This window comes from Corylus avellana, chromosome 3, assembly GCF_965113065.1.
Source record: "Corylus avellana chromosome 3, dhCorAvel1.hap1.2, whole genome shotgun sequence".
Classification (NCBI taxonomy): domain Eukaryota; kingdom Viridiplantae; phylum Streptophyta; class Magnoliopsida; order Fagales; family Betulaceae; genus Corylus; species Corylus avellana.
In genome coordinates, this window is record NC_142492.1 from 26922406 (window position 1) to 26941090 (window position 18685).

At 35.6% G+C, this 18685-nt stretch overlaps 1 pseudogene across 1 annotated transcript; it reads left to right on the plus strand.

Moving 5' to 3' along the window:
- Positions 1-14111: 14111 nt before the first annotated feature.
- LOC132175729 (uncharacterized) lies at positions 14112-18125 on the plus strand (annotated as a pseudogene). Its single transcript, XR_015911715.1, has 2 exons — positions 14112-17045; positions 17650-18125. The product of XR_015911715.1 is annotated as an uncharacterized LOC132175729 (transcript).
- Positions 18126-18685: the final 560 nt, after the last annotated feature.

Below are 18685 nucleotides of genomic sequence, written 5' to 3' on the forward strand. Positions count from 1 at the left end.
ATAGAGAACTTTGTATTGTAGACAAATCAAGTTAATGAGTACACTGTAGCCCTTAAGGGTATTTCAAGTGGTGGATGTAGGTATCCAACACTGAACCACTCGTAAATCCTTGCGTCATTTTCTCTATATTGATTCCGCTATTATTTTTGCATCATCATTTTTTCAACATTGGTATCAAAGCCCAGGTTTACCAACAAGTCTCGGCCCAACAGTCTACGGGAGAAACGGGTTGTCGCTGCTCTGACCCAGGGCCTGATGTGTGAGGGGAAGATTGTTGGGGTTATCCCGCATCGGTTGTGGAAGGGACTGGTAGTCAGTTTATATGTGACATCCCACATTGCCTGGGCATGAAAAAGATGATGTGTTTATATGGAATATACTCTCTCTAAATGGTATGAGACCTTTTGGGGGTAAACCCAATAATAAAACTGTGCGGGCTTGGCCAAAAGCGGACAATATCATACCACTTGGAGCATGAGTGTTACATAAGGTATAAAAGTCATAACCTAGCCTGAGATGGGGGGAGCGTGCACAAGCTCATGAGTGTAATACCCCGAAATTTATACTTAGAATAAATGTGATCTTATTATCAAGGATAAGGAGGATTTGCAATTTTATTAAGATTTATATGGAGTTAGGTAAATAGACTTAATGTGAAAGATGATGGAAATTGATAGTTATAATTTTAGTGGGTTATTGAAAGAAAAGTCACATTGTTTTCGACGCCGAAAATTCTTTGAGTGACCTTAAATAAAACTGTTTTAATACCATATATAATGATGAGGAATGAAGATTTTAAAAGTGGTTTCATGATTTTTGGACACTTGTAGAAGGAGTTATGATTTTTAGAAAATTCAAGTGTCAAAACAGGAATTTCAGTCAAACAGAGGCACAGGATTTCGAGGGACTTTTGAGGTACCAAAATGTTAGGGGTTGCTATGATTTTTTGATATGTTTTGGATCTTTTAATGAGGAAAATTTCGAGCCAAATTTCATGTCATTTGGAGTTAAATTGAAAAAGTTATGATTTTCCTAAGTTTAATAGGTCAAGCTGCGGAGTAGTTGAAGTACCTGCGATTTGGAAAATTAATTGGATGGGTTAATGATGTCTGTAAGCCACGATTTTTTGGTATGTGTTAGTCAAGGACCCGGCTTAGGTGCGGTAGTTCAAAACTACCGCACCATGCTGTAGCCCAAAACGACCCCAGTTTGGGGTCGTTTTGAGCAATAAAAAAAATATATTTTTAAAGTAATAATATAAAATTAATTAAATATTAAAAAATTAATAATTAAAAAACTAAAACTAATAAAAAATAAAAAAAAAAACTCATCATCTCCATCTTCTTGTTGCTCCTCTTCTTCTTCTCCGGCTCGTTCATTTCTTTTCTTTTCTCCTTTGCTTTCTCTGAGAGGAAATTGGGTTTTGGGGGTGGCCGGACCACCCCAAGGGGGTGGTTTCGGCCACCCCATATTGGCCAAAGGGGGAGAGAGCCGGCTTTGTTACGCTCTGCGCTACATAAACAAAAATGTACAGAAAAACCCACTAATCAGAAACCCAAATCCAGCCAAGAACAGCAATCAAAAATCAAAATTTTTTTGCAATTTCTCTCACAGCTCCGTCTCTCTCTCTACCCTCTGTTTCTCTAAAAATCTCGCCTTCTCTCCCTCTCGTGCTCTCCATCTTTGGGTCTCTCTCTCGTCAACTCTCTCTCTCTCCCTCTCAAAGAAAGCAAAGGAGAAAAGAAATGAAATGAACTAGCTGGAGAAGAAGAAGAGGAACAACAAGAAGATGGAGACGATGAGTTTCTTTTATTTTTTTAATAGTTTTAGTTTTTTAATTATTAAATTTTTAATATTTAATTAATTTTATATTATTACTTTAAAATATTTTTTTTTTATTGTCCAAAACGACCCTAAACTGGGTCGTTTTTGGCTACAGCATGGTGCGGTAGTTTTGAACTACCGCACCTAAGCCGGATCCGTTAGTCAAAAGGTTTAGGTTCATTAAGGATTAATTGTAGATTTTTATGATCACTTTTAATGTAAATGCATGAGGATTTTAAAGCTTGACAAGTTACCAAGGTCAAAATTACACGTGGCTTTGCATGAGAAGTTGCTTGGTTGACACCTAAAGGTACAAGTGTTATATAGCATGTTGCCCTTGCCTTCTCGGTGAACACCTGGGGTTCTAAGGTGTCATCTTCTTAATACATTCCTGGACACTTGTCTTGTGGTTAGAGGAAATTGAATGTATGTGGGACACTTGGTGGACACTTGTCTTGTGGTTTAGAAGGAATTCGATGCATGTGGAACAAACATGTGGCAAGCTTTCAAGGGAAAATGTCCCACATACAGTGGGTATTTAAGGAGAGCAAATCCTCTCAATTGCTCACAGTTCAAGTGAGCGTGAGATCCGGAAGAAGGAAAAGAAAGGAAAGAGAGGAGAAAAGAAAGAGAGAAGGGAAAAAAGAAGAAAAGAAAGAAAAGAGAGAAGAGAGAAGAAAAAAAAAGAGAAGAGGATGAAGAAATAAAAAATTTGAGAACTCTCCAAGGAATTGTGAGTTGGATGCGGATTCAAAATAAGGGCATGCAATGCCAGGTAAGGGGACACAACACGTACCAAAACCCCCCAACAAATTTTATTATAAATCCTTGAAATAAAATGTTTGAGATTTTATAAAGGATTCACTTACATGATTTTCAATTGCACTTCCTTTCGTTTTTTTATGACAAGTTTTATTTATTTAAGAATTTTACGTGATACAGTTACCCTATCTCATGATTTATGCATGACTGCAATTATGAATGAAAAGAGCTCTCAAAGTTCATGGCACAAATGAGTTTACAGATTATATGAAATGTTATATGTACATTCATGGCATAGCATACAGTTACAGATGAGCTTACATATCATATGAAATGTTATATGTGCATTCATGGTTTTAAATGTTTAACCCGAGACACGATTATAGTGACGATCGGTACCGCATAGGGTAGCAGGGCAAGCACACCGAAGGACGGTTACGAGAAGGTGTGTGCTACCGGCCAGGTGGCCTTCACCTAGGGAAGTTCCCAACCTGGTAGCTCTCCCCTGTGACGACAGGATGAGCATATAGGTCCTTCGGGACAAGCCAACGTGTGCTGCTCACGGTAAAAATTGTGGCGTCGGGTCAAAAGGGTAAAACAACAGTTTTGAAAGAAAGAAAAAGGAAGTGCTTGTACATCTCATAAGTCACCTAATTAATTGTCATTTATTTTATTAATTGTGCATAATTGATATTATAGCATAACATCTACATTGCATATTTTATAGCATCTTGGTTTTGTAGCTACTTACTGAGTTGTCGAACTCACCCCTTCTCCCTATACATCTTTTTCAGATTGCTCTATATGTATATCGTAATAATTGAAGACATGGGTACCAGTGGGCCTCTTAGTTGTTAAAGATCTTATCGCTGCTTTATGGACTAGTAGGAGCAGTAGCAGTAGAAGTGTTTGGGACTCCATTCTATAGACTAGACGGCTTGGGCTAAGCATAGACGGTGTAATTTTATTGTTTATGAGATTATTGAATACTAACACATTATGTGTTTGTGATTTTATAAACGAAAAATTTTAGTACTCTGGTGACGTTATGATCTTATATTAGGATTATTTTTATTTTGTTTAAGTATGAATACGTTACAATTGCTCTCAATCGCTCTACCTCTAGAACTTGGGGCGTTACAATGAGGGTCGCCAGCGAGGACGCTGGGTCTTAAGAGGGGGTGATTGTGACGTCCCACATTGCTTGGGCATGGAAAAGATGATGTGTTTATATGGAATATACTCTCTCTAAATGGTATGAGACCTTTTGGGGGTAAACCCAATAATAAAACTGTGCGGGCTTGGCCAAAAGCGGACAATATCATACCACTTTGAGCATGAGTGTTAGATATAGTATAAAAGCCATAACCCAGCCTGAGATGGGGGGAGCGTGCACAAGCTCATGAGGGTCGCCAGCGAGGACGCTGGGTCTTAAGAGGGGGTGATTGTGACGTCCCACATTACTTGGGCATGGAAAAGATGATGCGTTTATATGAAATATACTCTCTCTAAATGGTATGAGGCCTTTTGGGGGTAAACCCAATAATAAAGCCGTGCGGGCTTGGCCCAAAGCGGACAATATCATACCACTTGGAGCTGGGGTGTTACATTATAAGTGTAAGGAAAAACCTCACCTCTTGAGCTAGCTTTTGGGGTTGAGATATGTCTAAGACCACCCAATACTGATATCATATAATATTTATTTTATGGTCAATATTTAAAATTTATGCATCTAATTGTGTATATGAATCATGATGTCACATTATTTAAATTTTTTAAAAGACATGATAACATTATTTAAACGCACAAACTTTAATTCATGAATATTATCAATTTCATCTAAAATAAAGAGGTGGCCGACAACACTTGTTGGATGAGTCCTGGTAAGAGAAATGGATCCTCTCCATTTCACTTGAAATGGAGAGCATCCATTTAGTGCAATTATGAGGGTATACTTGTCCAAAATATTTTGCCCAAAAAATAAATGAACAATATTGCCCTCCAAAATGCACTAAATAGATGTTCTACATTTCTCCAATTCAAGTGAAATAAAGAGGATCCTTTTCCCCTGCTAAGAGTCTAGTTAGAATCCTAGAAGTCTACTTTTCAAAGTTCAGTTGAATTTTATCTTATTGCTTTGTAGTTGATGCCAACTATGGTTCTAGTTGTATTGGTATCATTTGGCAAGCAACTTTCATCTCCACCGACCCTTATTTTCACTTTTCCAATTTTTTTTTTTCTCTCATAAAAGTCAACATATTTATATCACATCAATTACTTCTTATTACTACTTAAAAAAAAAAAAAAAAAAAAAAAACTCACTACAAAACATTTACCAAAGGTAACTGTTATTTCCCTTATCAACGTCAATTTAGAATTAGTAGTTTGTCTATAAAAACCATGTAAATATGTAATCCTTTTATCAGTTAGTCAATGACAAATATCAAAAAGTTAGTACAAATGTTTGAGTTGAGACTACTTTACAACCATGGTGAGACTCCATCATTCCTGTGTACATGAGTGATGAGTTTGTGAAATCTGCTACTATTATTTGTGTTTTGATATCTATACTGTGTCAATTTGATATCAGAGCTCAAAAATCGGTCGTCTTCCCTGGCAACCAACGATCTACCACTTTGTGCAACCCAAGCCATTGCCCCACCACAATTCGTGATATCCAAGCAGTTTTCTTTCTTCAACCAAGGACTTTCTCCATTGTAATCAACCTTTCCTTTTCTTGCTTACCCATTTTTATCATTTACTTCTTGTTCATAGTTTCTCATTCATGCAAATGTTCATGATACCGCCATTACAATTTGTTTTACTTTTCTTTCATAACTATGCAGCATTAAACATTATTACTTGAACACAATTCAAAGAACATTTCTAAATGCATGCCAAACTAACAAAAGTACACATAAATCATACGTCGTAATAAAATATTCGGTTCAATCTTTACAAATATATCATACTTTTAAATCAACTTAAAATCTATTCTTTTTATCAATAAGTATTGTTGTTAAAGTTTTCGATACGGTGGACTCAAGGGAAGTCCAAACCACTCATTTCTTCTTCGCACTTCCTTTCAAACCTACAAAAACCAGAGCACACATTAAGAGGATGCGCCGGGTGATGGCCGGCGGTTCCTCCTCCGATACTTAAGTCAGTGTTTGTGACTTGCCCATGTAGCCGAGTTGTATCCTGACTGTGATGGATGCATCTGGATGTTAAGTGTAGGAGATTCGTTGTGGTAGAGCAGTCGGTCTTCGGGTTAACACAGGTTGATCGAGAGCGCAAGAAACGATGTCGAATCTGTTGTTTTATGCTGGGTCACACTCATAAATCCCATTCGGATGTATCGGGCTTTCTCGGGACGTTGGGCCTTTGACCCGTGGGTTCAAGTGATGGGTTTATGTGTAACAAGCATAATACTTACTTATCCTTGATAATTGAGTAGGATCCCCAACTCAAGCTACTGCAATGCCCAACTACAACATCACATTGCGTGGCACAAGTAAACTCAATTTTACTTCTAAGTGTTAACTCTAGAGATACACATAGTGTAAAATTTCCCTCAAGTTAGAATTTAAATATGTTCCAAGTTCGTATGAACGGGAATCAAAAGTTTTTTAAAACTATTTTAAAAGGGGACCATTAGACCGGGAAAGGCAAAAGGCTAAGGGCGATTATAAATAGTTTGAATACGAATTTCAATCATTTTTCTCTTAAATTTCTCTTTCTTATACGTTCTTGTAAAACCTTGAACATTAATTATGGTTAAGTACGCTCTAATTATAATTTAAGGTGGGTTTTCAGTTTGTAAAGTGTGAGCAATTAGACTTTTTTAAGAATTTTATGTTTGTGAGAATGTTCAAAATTAGATTTGAACGATCGGCGGAAAACGGTTGAAGTTTGATTGGAATGATTGGTGCAGTTCGAAGTTGGATTGGAACGGTTGATGTCTGTCTGAAGAGGTTTTTTTTTTTAAAAAAAAAAATGTTGCAATTTTTGGGAATATATATATAATTTGGGAAAACTTCACAAACCCCCGGTGAACTACCACTCGTTTTGACACTATCTCCTAAAGTTTAAAAACTCTCAATTAAGGGTATTGAGTTTTTAATTTGGTTCAATTACCCCAATTTGTTAGGATTTTTCGTTAAATTTTGTTAAAATTTTCAAAATATCCCTCTTTGTTTATATATGCAAAGATGTTGCAAAAATATTGCAAAATTTTTTTTATAAAAAAAAAAATATAAGCATGTGAATGTTTGCAATTTTTTATTTTATTTCTTTTAATAAAAAAAAAAGGGTTATTTTGACAAGATTAAACAGAAAATTATAATGGAATGAGATTAATTGAAAGAAATTGAAGGTTCGATACCCTTAATTAATAGTTTTTAAACTTCGGAGCTATTTTCAAAAAGCATGGAAGTTCAAAAATGTTTTGTGAAGTTTCGCCTTTTAATTTTAAACTTGGATTTTTTTTTTTTTTGGTTCATGTTTATAGCAAATTAAGAAACTTTTTCATTCTAATAAAAAAAAAATAAATTCTTTTAAGATGACCTTATAGATATGTAATTTTTGTATATAACCATGACTTATGACTTAATATGAGATTAAATTTAAAAATTGTATAAACGTGTGCATATACACATATTGATAAGCTATATTTATTTATATAGGTCCAGACTCCTAAAAAAAAAAAAAAAATCCTGATTCTGCTCGTGCGTGACAGGTTTCTGAAAGAAAGCAAGGAAAAACTTGCTTTTGGGCGGAATAATCTCTGCTACTTTCTCATTGAGCCCTACCTTCTGAATCTGTTTCTCAAAATGATAAACCCCCTTTTACCTTCATCATCTCAGCCTGACCCCATGTCCCCTCTTCTGATGCTTCTTTGTTTCAAATTATATCTCTCATATCTGAACCTTCATCTCCACACATGGTTACCAGATCAATGACAGGAATTTCTAAACTTAAACCCTTTCTAGATTAGAAACTATACCACTCTCTTTCTCATGGAGCTGAATTCGGCTTAGCTCCAATCATGTTGACCCGTGTAAGGAGATCAACTATGTATTTGCTTGGATTGAGATGTAGTCTAGTCTTGTCTCTGAAAACATGGATGCCAAGGAAGTAGGACAAGCAGCCTAGATCCTTGAGTTTGAATTCCTGCTGCAAACTAGAAATAACTGATGTTGTAACATCTCGATATTTCTCTTCTTTTATCTTGTAAATAAATCGAGTGTTACGCTGAAATAATCTTACACAACGGAAAATATGAAATTTATCAATACAAAACAATACTCTTAAAATACTTTTCTTTATACAAAATACTTACAATTATGTCAAATAAGGCATTTATACAAATCTATCTTACTGTATAAACTCTAGACAAACTTCACCAACTTAGAATTTCTGTACATCTCAAATATGAAGCTCTAATCACAATTGTATAATTACCTTGACTTTCCAGTCATGCAAGCACTACAAAAACTGTAAAGTAATGAGTCAATTGATTCACAATAATATAAATCATTGTTGAAGCAATTATATCAAAAGGCCAGACATTTAATAAAATTACAAAGATCTGTATTATTGAATATCAATATCATTCTTAGTAAGTAATAATACTTACAGTGGATTACATGAATGGATCATCATAGGTAATTACTTGTTGAAACCCATTCTGCTTCACACAGTTTCTCTTTCTTTCAATATCTCTCACTGTCTCTATTTCTATATTTCTCTCACTGTCTCCAAAAACTCCCTCTCAATCTCGCATGTTCTGCCTCCATCTCTCTTAGCTCTCCTTCTTACAGGCTCTCTCTCCCTTTCTCAGTTTTGCTCTGATTCAACTAAAGGGAGGAGAATAAATAAGCAAAGAAACAAAGAAAGGAGAAGAAGAAGAAATGCGGATGGGGCTGTCAGTCAAAGAGAGAGAACTAAAAAACAAAGCATTAATCAATAATTCAAAGAAGGAGAATGAGTAAGTGTAGGGCTACTGTGAAGAAAATTGGTAAATGTGAAGAAAAAAATAGGAATTAGGTGGGTTGGTCGACAAAGATGTGGGGAAAAATAATAAAAGTAATAATAAAATAAAAGAGAAAGATAAGGTGATTATGAACAAGTATTGCAGGTTAATTCGCATTTTAAAATAATCTGTCTATTGTCCTCATTTAATCAATCACCAACTACTATAATCATACTCCAAATTCTATTAATTGGTCATCAATTATCATATCTCTTAAATCACCCAATAAAATAATCAGATATAATCTCAAATCAATATCATATGATCTAATAAATTCCTCAAGAATAAATGTCATTACCTAATCATCAACAAATAAATATGTCTAAAATAAGACTTTTAAAATCTGGGGCGCTACAGATGCAATGAAAGTGGAGTCAATACCAGTGATTATAATGTCATCTACATATATTAGTTTAAATAGATGGACTGGATCTCGATGAAGTATGAAGAGGGATGTGTCTACTAAAGAGCCAATGAATCCCAGGTAAAGGAGAGCCTGTGAAAGTCTATGAAATCAAGCCCTAGGCACTTGTTTTAGACCATAGAAAGCCTTTTTGAGCTTGTATACATGAGCTTGCTGTCCACAAAATCAGTAGGTTGTTCCATATATACTTCCTCAGAATGCATTTGATACATCAAGTTGTTTGAGTGGCCAGTTGTAATGCAATGCTAGAGAAAGAAGTATGCGTATCGTGGCTGGTTTAATGACTGGACTGAAGGTCTCCTTATAGTCTATTTCATCCCTTTGTTGAAAGCATTTAGCTACAAGTCTAGCTTTGTACCTCTCTATTGATACATCTGCGTGCTGTTTCACCATGTACACCCATTTATTCTTGATGATGTTGCGGTTTGATGGTTTAGGGCATAGAGTCCAAGTGCCATTATCAAGAAGAGCTTGGATTTCACTTTCCATAGTAGCAAACCAATGAGGAATGGGAGCAGCCTTCGCAAAGGTAGTTGGGATTAGAGGGAGAATAGAACTAGTCATTGCCTTGAGAGGGTGTTTGGTGGATTTAAGAGAGTGGTATAGTTTCTAATCTAGAAAGGGTTTAAGTTTAGAAATTCCTGTCATTGATCTGGTAACCATGTGTGGAGATGAAGGTTCAGATATGAGAGATATAATTTGAAACAAAGAAGCATCAGAAGAGGGGACATGGGGTCAGGCTGAGATGATGAAGGTAAAAGGGGGTTTATCATTTTGAGAAACAGATTCAGAAGGTAGGGCAGGTGACCGAAAGTTTGGGGTTGAATTCTAAGGGGATGAATTCTGAGGTGTGCTGCTGTCATTAGGAGGTGCTGATGGAAATGGTTTATTGGTGGGTAAGGTTATGGATGGAATGACAGTAGTATGAGCAGTTTGGTCATTGGCAGATAACTGAGATGAAATATTTTCAACACTTTCTAGTTTAGGTGGTGAAGCATGAATAGAAAGAAAGTGAGATGGATCAAGATCCATACCAGATTGGAGAGAATCACCCCTTGCAAGAATAGTAGTGGCTGCTCTACCCTGAGTAGGAAATAGCACTTCATCAAATACCACATGTCTGGAAACATAGATTCGGTTGGAAGTGCGATCAAGACACTTAAGAGTCTTACATTGAGAAAATGTAAAGAAAAGTAGTATTTAATATACCTAAGTGGACTCAAGCCCATTAGCTTAGGCTTTTGAGATAGTGTGATGTTCAAATATGTATATTAATGTACTCTTAGTAAAATTCTCAAACCGTTTATTTCTCGAACAAGTGGTATCAGAGTCATGTTTAGCTTCTTGGGATGAGTGTATGGACATATCTGGCTTGATTTGAAGTTGCATTTTGTGGCCCTTTGACATAACTCTTGTACGAGTAACACTCTTGAAAATGTAAAAAGACTCACAAGTGAGGAAGAGATTGTTGTGAGTGTTGAGTCACACATTAATATATATATATACTCTTAATAAAGAATTCCAAACGGTTTATCTCCCCCATCCACTTGGATGTAAGAGAAGTTACTTTGAAACGTTCTAGTACCACTAGTTTTTTTTTTTTTTTGACATGTCCACACAAGAGGGGGAGGGGGATTCGAACTAGAGACCTCCGCTTTATAAGGGCAAGGATGGGGATTCGAACTAGGGACGCACCACTAGATTCTATATGCCTAGACAGCTCCCATATTCACTTGAAGGGCAAGTGATCAGAAAAGCAGGGTTGAGCCAATTGTTGGTGTGGTTTCATATAAAGCGTGGTCTCCAGCCGATTAAGCTACTTATTGGAGACGCACCACTAGATTCTATATACCTAGATAGCTCCCATATTCACTTGAAGGGCAAGTGATCGGAAAAGCATGGTTGAGCCAGTTGTTGGTGTGGTTTCATGACTATTTCATTGGAAAAAAAAAAAAATGAATGCCTTAATTTATTAAGAATGGAAAAATGTGGAATAAAACAGTTTTGGTGTTAAAGTATAAATATACTCTAACATAGCTATTCCTCTAAGTTAAGGAATAGCCATTCCTCATGGGCCATGAAAATGGTTATTCAAGACTATTTCATTTTACCTTATTTCATTTTTAATAAATGATATTATTATTATTTTTTATTTTTTATGAAATAGCCATTCTGTCTACTAAATATACCCACAGTCTCTTACTTTTAAGGCATAGCCAACATTTCTGTACTAGAGTTCTACGGCTGGTCGGGAGGTCATGTGCTCTCTTGTTGTTTCTCTCCATTTACTTCAAAAAGTCACTCATCTTTGAAGCGTTCTTACCCTTTAGAGCGCTAGAGAGAAGCTATTGCCCATCAGAATGCGTCGTGGCAACTTGAAATATTAATATTTCATTAATTATGAGTATTAAGAATCATCAAAACCAAATTACAACGGGTAAAAACATAATAAATTGTTGATTTTATATTTATATTAAACCTTTATATAGGCAAAAATGACAATTAGTCTTTAGCCTTCTTATAAAAAGGTTTGAGTAACGCTTAAATCTATATTTTTAATATTCCACAATTATCTCATAATGGTAATTTGTGAGATAGTTATGGGATAAGCATTTCGCAAAAGGTCGTTCTATTTCCCAAGTAACTTCTAAGAATACCATTTATATATAGATCATGGACCCCAATATTATCTAATTAGCAAGAAAGTTTTTGTTGTTAAAGAAATTATAATGAATTTTCTTAGTGCTTGTTTGTTTTCCATACTAGTTATTCTTGCGTTGTTTTTGTTACCACTCCATGATAAGGCAACGTCAATGAAGAGGTCAACCTTTATTGTCCATATGAAAAAGTCATTGGTGTAGTTGGTAGTGGCGCGTGGCCGGAAAGCTTTAGCTTCAAAGACGGTGTTAATATAACTACCAAAGCTCCGGCGAAGTGGAATGGAGCTTGTGAGGGAGGGGAGAGTTTAATTCCTCCATACGTAATAATAAGCTCATCGGAGCTAGATACTGCAATAAGGGCGTGAAGGAGAAGAAATCCGGTGATCGAGATGAAAAGAAGCCACTCTCTTTGGGATACTCTTGGGCATGAATACCGCCACTTGAATACATTAAAAATAAGGGGAAATTATCATTTTCCCCCATGAACTACTACGCGATGACTATTTTTCCCCATTAACTACGAATTTTACATTATGACTCCATCAAACTATCATTTCATTACCAAAACTCTCATTCCGTCAGCCAATGCCGTTAAGTTGGACGGTCAATGTACTATTTATGACACTGTTCACACATTGATTGTCAACGTACTATTCATGATACTATTCACACGGTAATTGTCAACATACTATTCATGACACTGTTTACACGTTGATTGTATTGTTCATGATACTATTCACATGTTGACCATACTATTCACATCACTGTTCACACGTTGACCGTCCGACTTAACGACTTTGACTGACGGAATGGAGGTTTTGATAACGAAATAGTAGTTTGATGAAGTCGTAATGTAAAGTTAGTAGTTGATGGGGATAAATGGTAATCGCGTGGTAGTTCATGGGAGAAAGGATATTTCCCCTAATAATAATAATAATAATAAAAGCCAAGAAAGAAAAAATAGAAAAAAAATGCAAAATCACTTCACATGATTACACTGATTTACGGTAAGCTTTCTGCGGTATAAAATATTCTGATAATTCTCCATGGTATACAAAAATAACAAATGAGTCAATACTATCAACTTCCTTCCAAAATAATTCCGTTAATGTGCCCCACAAAATGAGTCGCGCTCGCTAGCGGTGGACTAGGGGAAGAAGAAATTTCCTCACACACGACTAAATTAATGGAAAGCAAGTGCCATCAATGCATCCTTTTGAGTCTTTGACCATTAATCAAATATGAGGTGATGTTCATGTATTACAATTTACAGAGTGTCTATCACTAATCAATTTTTTTTTTTTTTCCTGAACAATCCCATTAATAAAACTAAGTTTATATATTTTCTTTCTAAAATTTAAAAATAAAATAAAATAAATAAAAAGGGGTAAGAGGTAAATAGAGTGGCCATCCCATCATCCTCCAGTTTCACTACAAAAAAAATAGCATTTTCTAACATAGCTACAGTACATATTTTATTGTCACGTCAGAAATTTTCTGACGTGTAAATTTTAAAATGTTATAAAATTATTTTCTGATGCGTGAATAGTGACACGTCAGAAAAATTCTGACGTGGTAGAAATGCCATGTCAGAATGTTTTCTGACGTGGCACTAGTACCACGTCAGAATTTTCTGACGTGCTACTATTTGTCATGCCAGAAAATATTTCTAACGTGTGATACCATAAAACGTCAGAAAATTCTGACATTCAACCCACTAACACGTCAGGAATTTTTTTTTTTTTTTTTTTTGACCCTTATGCTTCTGACAGTCAACACACGTCAGAAAAATGGTGACCGTCAGAAAAATTTTCTGCCGTGTCAGACACTATATCAGAAATTTCCAATAAGAAAAAAATTGTTTTCTAGTGTATAGGGATGGATGGGTGGCCGTTGGCCCTCACCAGGAGAGGACTAGGGGAAGAGGAAATTTCCACACACATGACTAAATGGAAAACAAATGCCATCGTCAATGCACCCTTTTGACCATCAGCATCAGGGCAAGAGAAGCAATTTTTTTTGTGTAGAATTACTGAAATTCATTTTTCTCATTGTCAAAAATTATAAATTAAAACTTCCTTTTCCTTTCTTTAGACAAATTAACATTTTGAAACAGTTTTTTTTTTTTTTTTTTCCTGCATTTTAAGAAAAAAAAAAATACTGGATTTCTCCAATAATATATATATTTTCCAAATATTACTCGGGAGAACATTAAAACTCCAAAAAAAGGGCTGATAACTTTGACCACTTTATCTCATTTATGTTGACAGGAGAGGAGAGGAATTTTGGACCATGGAATTAGAGATGAGAATGTGGAAAATAATCTCACAAACCAATTAAGCTTATGATACAATGGATATTAACCTCCACAACATCCTTTCCTTTCATGATCTATCCCCCTCTTGTGCACAGTACTCATGACGATAATTGAAAGGCCATCCATTCCCCTGCTCTTAGCTTTCATTTTAGTGCACTCATGCATGCTTTTAATGGTCCAAACTTCAACCAACTTTACCGATGAATCAGCTCTCCTTGCCTTCAAATCTGAACTCGTGAGTTCCGGTCCAAACGGCACCGTCTTGGCCGGAAACTGGTCTACAAGAAACAACTTTTGCAATTGGATTGGTGTCTCATGCAGCCGGCGCAGGCAAAGAGTCACAGCTTTGAACCTTTCCTACATGGGTCTTCAAGGCACTATTTCTCCTCATGTTGGTAACCTTTCCTTCCTGGTCTCGATTGATCTTTCTAACAACAATTTTGTTGATTTTGTGCCCCATGAGATCAGTCGTTTGCATCGCTTGAAAATACTCCAACTGTCGTCCAACTCGTTGGAAGGTAGTATCCCTCCAACTCTACCCAATTGCTGGAAGCTTCAAGAAATAGATCTTAGCATGAACCGTCTTGTGGGTTCTATTCCATCGTCTCTCAGCAATATGTCCTCGTTACAAATGTTGAATTTGAGAAGCAACAAATTTACTGGTCCACTTCCTTTTGCCATCTTTAATGCATCTTCTTTAACCAAGATTTATCTTTCCAGAAATTTCATCTCAGGAACTCTTCCAATGGATCCTTGCAGCCATTGTCCTAATCTTCAAAGACTTTATCTTTCGTACAATGAGTTCACCGGTCGACTTCCTTCACAGATGAATTACTGCAAAGAACTTGTATACTTAAATCTGGGGAACAATAAGTTGGATGGGAGTATTCCGCAAAGTTTTGGGAGTTTAGAAAAGCTTGAAAGCCTATCTCTTGGAGGTAACAACTTAACTGGTACTATACCTGCTATCATAAGTAATTTGTCGAGGTTATATGAGTTTACAATTGACGTTAACCAAATTCAAGGAAGTATTCCGAGTGATTTATGGCGTCTTCAAATATTATGATATTGGAGCTTGAAGGGAATTATCTCTCGGGGGAAATACCCCAACAAATTTTCAATATTTCCACTCTAATGGCAATCTCCTTGGCGGATAATTCCTTTTTTGGAAATCTTCCATTAGATACCGAGCTTTTTTGCCCTAACCTTCAGTTTCTAATTATTTCTTCCAACAAAATTAGTGGTCGAATCCCATCACATCTTTCAAATTGTTCCGCGCTCATTGACTTGGGTCTTTCTGGAAACTTGCTCACTGGACCAATACCCAAAAGTCTTGGAGACTTAAAATATCTCGAAAAACTTTTTCTAAATGATAATCAGCTGAGAGAGGAGCCTGGAGATCAAAAGTATAGTTTCCTTTCATCTTTATCTAATTGCAGATTTTTGGAAGAATTGCGGATATCTTACAATCCCTTGGATATTACTATTTCAGAATCCATTGGAAACTTTTCAGTTTCTCTTAACACCATTGATGCTTTTCAAAGCCAAATAAAGGGTCATATTCCTATGGGAATTGGTTCCTTAAAAGGCTTGACCTTGCTTAGTTTGGGTGGTAATAGTTTGATAGGAAACATACCATCAACATTGGGGAGATTGGAAAACTTACAAAGATTGAATCTTGAAAATAACAAAATTGAAGGATTTATTCCAGAAGAATTATGTCAGCTGAGGAATTTGGGAGAGTTATCTACCTCCAATAACAAAATCTCTGGATCCATCCCAAATTGCATTGGAAATCTTAGTCATCTGCAAAAGCTAAACCTTAGTTCTAACAGATTGGAATCATCAATACCATTAAACTTATGGAGCCTTGAAAGTATATTATCCTTGGATCTATCAATGAATTCCCTTGTTGGATATTTGTCTCCAGACATGAAAAAGTCAGATACTATTGAACATGTGGATTTGTCTAGGAACCAAATTACTGGAAATATTCCAAGTATCATTGGAGCTTTTCAAAGCCTAAGGTATCTTGACTTCTCAATGAACTCATTTCAAGGAAACATTCCACAATCTTTTGGAAATTTGAGAGGATTGGATATGTTAAACCTTTCATACAATCATCTCTCTGGTGTAATTCCTAAGTCTCTTGAAAACTTTCATATCTCAAATATTTAAATGTTTCTTTCAATGAGTTATCAGGAGAGATTCCATCAAGTGGGCCTTTTGCGAACTTCACAGCTGAATCATTTTTAGAAAATAGTGCACTTTGTGGGAATCTAACTTTCAAAGTTCCACCTTGTCCAACTCCAAGCTCCAAAAGATTAAGGGTGAAACAAATTTTGCTCAAATATTTTCTTCCTGCCATTGCTTCAATCATAATCTTTGTAGCAGTAATTTATATGCTGAGAAGACACCGAGAAAGTAATATGCGGGTTCCAAGTTTACTTCCTACATTGCCTGTGTTGGAGCATAGGATGATATCATATCAAGAGCTTTGCCAAGGGACAAACAATTTTTGTGAAAGTAACTTACTTGGAGTTGGAGGTTTTGGTTCTGTATACAAAGGAATACTATTTGACAGAAGAATTGTTGCTGTCAAAGTTTTAAATTTGCAATTGGTTGGTGCTTTTAAAAGTTTTGATACAGAATGCGAGGTATTGCGGGCAGTCCGACATAGGAATCTTGTTAAAGTCATAAGTACTTGCTCTAATCCTGAATTTAGAGCTTTGGTACTTCAGTACATGTCGAATGGCAGCCTTGAAAAGTGGTTATACTCTTTTAATTATTGTTTGAATCTTCTTCAAAGAGTAAACATTATGATTGATGTTGCATCAGCGTTGGATTATCTCCATCACTGTCAATTAGAATCTGTGGTGCACTGTGATTTGAAGCCTAACAATATCCTTCTAGACGAAGACATGGTTGCACATGTGGGTGACTTCGGCATTGCAAAGATTTTAGTCAAAAACAAGGATGAGACACAAACCAAAACTCTTGGTACACTTGGGTATATTGCACCAGGTACATGAGTTTACTTCTACTTATTCCATTACTAAAAGGCTAACTATCCAATAGTGGCTACAAAAACAATTGTGTTATATGCTTTTTTGCTCACTAGGTTAATGCGAATTAATTTAATATTATCATTTAGTGTAACTTTCAATTTTCTACTCGTAAATGCAAACACTGTTTTGGTTTGGCTTTTCTTATATCCACTTACTTTATACAAATTCTTATAGCTAGTGAGAATCAGTTTCTCTAAAATTGATAGGAAAAGTTGATTAGTTGTCTTGATTTGCCTCCTCAGCCAATACAAATGAATTCAACTTCAAGCTATTTTTATTTATATAAATAATTACACAGAAAAGAAAAGAAAAGAAAACTGCCCTTGTGATGCTTTAGGCCTAACAAATTTTCCCAACAACAAAGATCAAATCATATGGACTCGCATCAAAAATTGTTCATAACGTAATTATAATTCTTCTTCAAAATGGTTTGTGTATGTAAACATGATATAGGTATATTTGTCTGTGGGTATATTTAAAGCTTTTATTTATTTAATTTTTTGGTTGGGATATGTGGATTACTAATTTAAGGTATTATTGAAAATTGTGAGTTTTGATAGAGTATGGTTCGGAAGGAAAAGTATCCATCAAAGGTGACATTTACAGCTATGGTATAATATTGTTGGAGATAATCACAAGGAAGAAACCCACCAACAACATGTTTGCTGGAGAATTGACTTTGAGACAATGGATAAATGCATCACTTCCCGACAAAATGATGGAAGTCGTTGATAGCGGTTTACTAAGAATAGAATCTGGAAGAGATGTAATTGTCATGCAAAGTATTCTTCTATCCATCATTGAATTAGGCTTAAGATGCTCGGCGGAGTTACCAGGCGAAAGAATTGCTATCAAAGAAGTGCTTGCTGAGCTCAACAAAATCAAATTGACATTGTTCGAAAATGGAAACAGGGGTATCTAATATCTTTTCAACATGGCTTTTATCGTTTGTTTTTTAAGTTTCATAAATTACTCACAATTGGTATTTCATATATCCATGTAACTTGTCATGCTTTAAAAAATTTGTTTGGAATTTTCCAGCATCTTCTTCTATTTCCTTACTCTTTTCATTGAGATCATTTCCTATATCATTCCACATAGGAATATTTCCCCTAGCCAAGGTTCAATTCGAGAATTTTCCAGCCCTTTCTCATGAAGAAAGGGGAAAACAGTAAAAAAAAAAAAAAAAAAAAAAAATTAATGTTTGCCAATAAACTTCAACGGGTTGAATCAATTGATAAAGACTTTGGTCTTGATGGCATTTCCATCAGGTTTAAAATTCGAATCCTCTTGAATGCAACCAATTCCTTGAAGTCGTGCTCGCCGACGAAACTCAAGTCTTACTTGATCCGTGTAGAGGGACGTTTTGCATGGATCTGGGGTTTGTCAAAAAAAGGTAGGTACACAAAGTGCTGCCTTGAAGGGATTTCCCATAAAAATTTAATGTACACCAATAACATTGAAAAAAGCATATGACTAGACCTATCTATTGCCTTCTTATGTGCATGAGATTTCCTTCTGTCTCAATATGTTTATACGCATAGTCATGCTCAGGCAACCAATTAACAATACCAAATTTTCATAATCATGGACGTA